Source organism: Bombina bombina, chromosome 3 (genome assembly GCF_027579735.1).
Source record: "Bombina bombina isolate aBomBom1 chromosome 3, aBomBom1.pri, whole genome shotgun sequence".
Lineage (NCBI taxonomy): Eukaryota > Metazoa > Chordata > Amphibia > Anura > Bombinatoridae > Bombina > Bombina bombina.
The window spans coordinates 1,120,255,222-1,120,262,315 of record NC_069501.1 but is presented as its reverse complement, the minus strand read 5'-3'; the positions used below and the strand labels follow the sequence as shown (position 1 = coordinate 1,120,262,315).

Here is a 7,094-nt window from a genome sequence, read left to right as displayed (position 1 = left end):
CATAAAATTGTGGAACAGGAAGTGTTTGTTAAGCACTTCCTGTTTTACTGACCTTAAATGTGTGTTTAAAATATACAGTTTATAGTTTAAAAATTTGTGATTAAAAAATCCATTATAATACATTTAGATGGTATCCTTATTTTGTCAAGCTCTGTCTGCATTTGATCATTTTTATTCAGAGAAAATACAAAAATTCCTATGTTAGAATACAGTGTTCCAGATTTGGAAAAATATATATACAAACCCAGCCTTTTTAGTTATGACTTCATACCTATTATTTAAAAAAAAAAAAAAATTCCTACCGCACCTGGTGTTCCCAGGCGGTCTCCCATCCAGGTACTGACCAGGCCTGGCCCTGCTTAACTTCCAAGATCAGACGGGATCAGGTGCATTCAAGGCAGTGTGGCTGTAGACATTTCTGTATTAGCCCTATTTCTCATCATGATCTGATCAGAAAGAGAGTTTACTGTCATCTCCAAGCCGTTTTTCAGCTGTTTCTATTGGGTATAATCTCAGTAGGGGCTTGGTTTCTATTGGATGGGGCAGGGGTGTGTATAATAGGCTCAATTTCATTGGATAGTAGTTGGAATGTTGTTAAAACATTCCCTTATCTGTCATAATAAAGCCATTTTAGCGTATATGTTAAGGTGTCATTTTTAGATGTCATTTCTAGATGCCAATTTTTACATATGCTTGCTAATCTAAGAGAATAAAAAGTGGAAACAAGACATATTCAATATAAAGGATGGACTTGCTAGTTTCATCTTTTACTTATTACACAATCTATGCTGATTATATATCCCTTACAATATTCCTAATGGTGTTATATTGTTGTCTTCTATATACTGGATTTTGCTATAGTGCTATGTCTGTGCTGAGGTGTGAATTATTATCCAGAATAAAGAGAAATGTTTTTTTTTGTTTTTTTGTTTTTTTATACAAACAAGGTGAAACCTCAATAGGTTTTAAGTGGAACAGAAACGTATGGGAACCAGATGGTGGTGTAGAAATATTAAACAACCTTTATTTGTTTAACATAAATATCCAATCGAGTGGGAAAGTGACCTCTATACTAGTAGTGTCTTATCTGGAGAGATATTAGCCCTGATTAATGCATTATATAATCATAGAAAAACTATCAGAGAAACTATCCTCAAATCTTTTTTCAAATTTAGAATAGACACCTATCATTACAAACTCAATGGTGTGTGGCATATAGCGTACCCTAGTGACGAGTGTAAAGCATCTGTGGGTTAACTTAGTTCACCCAAAACCTTTTTCTTTTTAATTTATAATTTATAATTATATTTGTTCCTGTTTATGTACTATATATCCAGAGTTTTATGTCTGAGTTTATATATATGAATGATTGAATTGCTGTCTTCTTTAAATATGAACATCAAATATGTTTTAGGTACTAACCTTGTGAAAATCTATCTAAATCACAAAGTTTATAGAGGGGTATGTAGAGTATTAGGAATAGAGCTATAATGCAACCAGAAGATGCCCATATATGGGTATACATTTAAAATTTGTCATATATGCAGAGAGAGGTGGATATAGCAGGAGGTATTCATACACAGTTAGGGGAATTTAGTTTTTTTAGAAGATCGTTGATTATGATACTTGCTATCATGTTTCACAACCCGTGTATTCATAAAAGCAAACACAGTATTATACTGTTCTTCGCCAAAAGAGGCACTTCTCATGGGATTAGTAAAATTAAACATATTCCCATAGTTTCTCTGGGTTGCTTTTGAGATTTTTCCTTTATATCTCATTATAGTTAGTTTAGTTAAGGTTTAAAAGTTGAGATAGATCCTCTTTGTTGTTTAACCCTCTGGGATATAAGCAGTCTAAATAAAATATCCATTTGGATTCTGCCGTTAGTAACTTCTTTTCGTAATTGCCTCCTCTCCAGTTCTTAGTTACTTTTTGAATCCCCATATATTTAAGTGTATTAATATTCCCTTGATGTTTCATAGAGAAATGTTTATACAGTGGGGTATCCATATTGCGTTTTTCAATTTGCAGGATATGCTCACGTATCCTATCTTGCAATGGCCTGGATGTCTGTCCTATGTATTGGAGGCCACATGGACATTGGAGTAAATAGACCACTCCCTTATCTTGGCAATGGATCAGGTTTCCAATTTTGTATTTTTCTCTGGTATTGTTGGAGTGAAATTCATCCGTTTTTACTCCACATTTGCATGCTTTGCAAGTGTGACAGGGGAAGAAGCCCTTAACCTTTTTCCCAAAGACGTCTTGTATTCCTGGAGGATTTTTCTTCTGTATGCTTGGTGCCAGTTTATTCTTTAAGTTGTTCGTTTTTCGATATACAAACTTTGGTACCTGAGATAATTTTTCTCCCAGTATGTCATCGTCTTTAAGTAGTGCCTAGTGTTTCCGGAAGATCTTTTCTATGATCTTACTGTTTGCACTATACTCTGTAATTAAAGGGATGTTAAGAGTTTCTTCATCTTTGTTCCCCTTATTCCTCTCCTTATAGTTGTGAGTGTTCTTCTTTCTATCTGTCTTACCTCATCAATTCTTTGGTCCAACATCTCTTCTTCATAACCCCTCTCCACAAATTTTTGTTTTATTATTTGCGCCTGTTCTTCCCATTTTGATGGATCAGAACAATTTTTTCTCATACGTAAAAGCTGTCCTTTTGGAATATTATTCTTCCATGTATTGTGATGGCAGCTTGTTTTGTGGACATAATTCTTACTGTCCACCTTTTTAAAATGGGTGGATGTTTCTAATTTCCCTCCTTTCACTTCTATGTTCAGATCCAAGAATGTGAGAGTCGTGTGACTCCATTCATATGTGAATTTTAGATTGGCCGTATTTTTATTCATCACTTCAAAGGTGTATTCCAAGTCTGCCTGTGACCCTTTCCAAACTATGATTATATCATCTATGTATCGACGATAGAGGACCAGGTCCGCGCCGGCTGGGCAGGAGTCCCAAAATATTTCCTCCCATTTGCCCATATACAGATTGGCGTAGCTCGGCGCGAACCTGGTCCCCATCGCAGTCCCACAAATTTGTCGGTAGAATTTGCCATCATGGCAGAAGTAGTTGTGATTTAGAATATAATTAATACTATCCAAAATGAATTCAATCTGTTCAGATGGAATTTCCGGATCTTTTTCGAGGTAGAATTTCACTGCTTCCAGTCCCTCTTCATGCGGGATGCTCGTGTACAATGCTGTCATGTCACAAGTCGCCAGGATATAATCCTTTTCCCATGTCAGCTCTTCCAGGAGATTAAGTATCTGAGTCGAATCTCTCAAGAAGGAGGGGAGTTGCCTCACGTGTTTTTGCAGATGTTTATCCACATATTCCGATGGGTTGCTACTTAATGAACCTATCCCGGAAATTATTGGCCTTCCTGGTGGATTTTGGAGGGATTTATGGATCTTTGGAAGGTGATATAACACTGGAGTTATTGGATGATGTACATTCAAATAGTTGTATTCTTTGTCATTCAATAATTCCTTCTTCCTTGGCCCTCTTCAGCAGTGTTACCAGTTCTTCTTTAAATGTGTCCACTGGATTTTTTGATAATTTATAATAGGTGTTGTTGTCACTTAGGATACGTCTGTTCTCTGCTTCATAGTCATCTCTATTCATAACTACGATTCCTCCTCCTTTATCGGCAGATTTTATAGTGAGGTTCTGGTTTTGTTCCAAATTCTTAATGGTTTCCAACTGTTTATCTGATAGATTCTGTTTCTTATTCTTCAGTTTTTTAGAGCTTATATCACGTATTTCTCTGCACACTACTGTTTCAAATGTCTCGATTGCCGTCCCTTTGTGAGTTGTAGGATAAAAAGTTGATTTCGGCCTTAGCTCTGTGTGCTTGTAATTATCATCTACCTTTAAGTTTTCAGCTTCATTAAACCCATATCCCATTCTTTCTGTTGGGGTCTTATTATTGGAACACACCACAATGTTTTTGTAAATTTTTGGTTTTTCATTTTTCACAATCTTTGTTCTTAATTCACGTTTTTTGAAGATCAACCTATTTTTTTATTTTATTTTTATAACAAAATATTTGCCAAGAAGATAGAATTTTGGGTTGGAAAAGGCTAGCAAGTACTGACACTGCTATTCATTATAAAACACTTGGAAAATCACCATAACTATTGCTGTTAGGATTCACAACACTTTAAGGATTATTGTTTTTTCTTAAAGAGACACACTACTTATTATAATTTATTGTTGGATTATTTTTTCTATTAAGTTTTCACTGTTGGACTATTTTTGGACTATTATTTACATTTATATAAGTTACTATTGGAACACACCACAATGTTTTTGTAAATTTTTGGTTTTTCCTTTTTCACAATCTTTGTTCTTAATTCACGTTTTTTGAAGATCAACCTATTTTTTGACAGTTAATATCTTTTGTACACTAATTTTTGCACACAACTTTTTTGATACACATTCTTTACATTGGCTTATTGCTGTCACAATATTTTTTACTTGACAATGCGTATGTGGTAAACACACAGTTAAAGGTCTTACTCAGAGCCCTACACATTAGTCAATATTGGCAATATTTAGTATTGCATAGAATCGAGAACATTATTGTTTAGATAATATTATATAACTGACTAATATATTTCACCTATTATGTGTATGTGGTAAACACAAAGTTGAATTTCTGTTGTGAGCCTTATACTTAATTTGGAATTTTTTAGGAATATTTTTTGAGAGCATTGTTTGCACAATTTTAAATGCCATATCTGCTATTTAACTATTTGTTTTAACTATTCATTTAGCTATTATTGCTGTACAAATCTGTATGTTTATATGGTAAACACAAAGTTGAATTTCTGTTGTGAGCCTTATACTAAATTTGGAATTTTTTATGAATATTTTTAAGAGCAATGTTTGCACAATTTTAAATGCTATATCCGTTACATAACTATTTGTTTTAACTATTCATTTAGCTATTATTGTTGTATAAATTTGATTGTTTATACATGGATCCATGTTTTTAACTTATTTGTGTACTCAATAAATTGTTTATTGTAATCGTTTGATAATATTGCATTAGGTCCAGACCCAGCCTTCGTATAGTTGGCGCTTTGGTATACCTTATTAGTTTCATAAAACCTTACTAAGTAAAGAAATGAGTTAAGAATGGCATTCTGCAGCACGTCTCCTGGCATCATCCAAACTACCATATAATGTTTTGCATGGAAAGTTTGATGGATTGGAATCCAGGACACAGTGGAATCATTTACTGTATTTGAATTTTCCTATTTCAAATTTTCATTTTTTTTAAAGAAATATACAATACTGTATTTATTTTGGTAATTTAAATATTTTGATTTTTTTTAAGCAGTGTTTTTTTGGAACTGATTTGCAATTGCTGATAAAGAATCAGTGCCATAAAACTTTGTAGAAGCTCTATTTCTTCTATTGCTGAAATAGAAAATAAGCAGATGGAAAATTTTGTAGAAACAGATTTGCATGGCCAAGACACTTCTGCAAGTTTTTTTTAATTTACTGTTCCAGACAATAAGGTACCCTGAAGTTTAACAAAATTGAAATCCCTGTTGTTTACTGCAATAATAAACTTATCTATGGAAGCAGGAGATATGTGCACTACTTTTGCTGTAATATATGATTTGAATAGAGGATGCACACATTTCACAAGCCTTTCATATATGTTAGCGTCAACTCCTGATTTTAAATAGCACTTAAAGGGACACTGTACCCAAATTTTTTCTTTTGTAATTCAGAAAGAGCATGCAATTTTAAGCAACTTTCTAATTTACTCCTATTATCAATTTTTCTTCGTTCTCTTGCTATCATTATTTGAAAAAGAAGGCATCTAAGCTTTTTTTTTGGTTTCAGTACTCTGGACAGCACTTTTTTATTGGTGGATGGATTTATCCACCAATCAGCAAGGACAACCCAGGTTGTTCACCAAAAATGGGCCGGCATCTACACTTACATTCTTGCATTTCAAATAAAGATACCAAGAGAATGAAGAAAATTTGATAATAGGAGTAAATTAGAAAGTTGCTTAAAATTTCATGCTCAATCTGAATCACGAAAGAAAAATTTTGGGTACAGTGTCCCTTTAATATTGGTAATAAAGGTGCCATTATATAAACATTTTACTTCAAGGACACATCCTAAATGCCCATACCAAGCACTGTCCGTAATTAATTAATTAATTAGTTAAGTCGAATGGGTAGCTTTGTGACACACAGGACAGAAATACAACCTGCACTTCTTAAACCTCATTGTATTTTTTTACACTCACTTGTGATGGTACATCTTATTCATCAATGTGTGTACACTAAGAGATGAAGTTGAGGCAATACAGCTACTGGCGTGTGAGGGATGAGAAGAGTTTCTTGAACTGTTGGTAAAAAAAGCCATTTCCTTAATTTTGTCAGATGTTTTCTTTCCTTATTGGTAGAATGTGTCCCATGAGATCATTCTGCTTTATGTGGCTTTATAAATGTATGAAAAGTGTCACGTACATTAGAAAGCAACTGAAAGAGAAACCACCTTCTAGAACTAAGGAGCACATTTTTTTTTCTAGTCAGAATAATATGGCAAATGTTTGGTTACTACAACAAGCTCACATTACACCAATAGAATTTAAGCAACATCCTATAAAAACCATAACAAACCTGTGTGCAACACTTACTGTTTGATTTGGCATTTGCTTAACTCAGATTTGTTCCCCTTTCTGTAGTTTTTTAAAATTTATGTTAAGAGGTCCTGTGGATAATCAGAGACAACATCCCAGCCAATCAGGAGCACACAAAGAAACTTTGTGTATCTCCAAATAGGCACTTAATTCAAAAGCACTATGTGTATATGCCATTCTTGTGACAACATCTTTTTTCTCTTTTACTAGCAAAAGTATTTACAAGATTAGTTGGTATAAATGGATGAATCATTTTACTCTTTGCACAAGTTCTGTGTCAATGTGTACTAGAGAGTATCCATGTTGCACATTCCTCCAGTACTTGGAGACCACACAGCATCTCATCAGTTTCACTGGTACTTGGGTATCCAGACTTTTTTTCAGTGGTGCCTAATTTGCTATA

The 7,094-nt window shown here is 33.8% G+C and overlaps 1 pseudogene; it reads right to left on the bottom strand.

Moving 5' to 3' along the window:
- Window positions 1-295: 295 nt before the first annotated feature.
- On the bottom strand, window positions 296-414 carry LOC128654932 (uncharacterized; annotated as a pseudogene).
- Window positions 415-7,094: the final 6,680 nt, after the last annotated feature.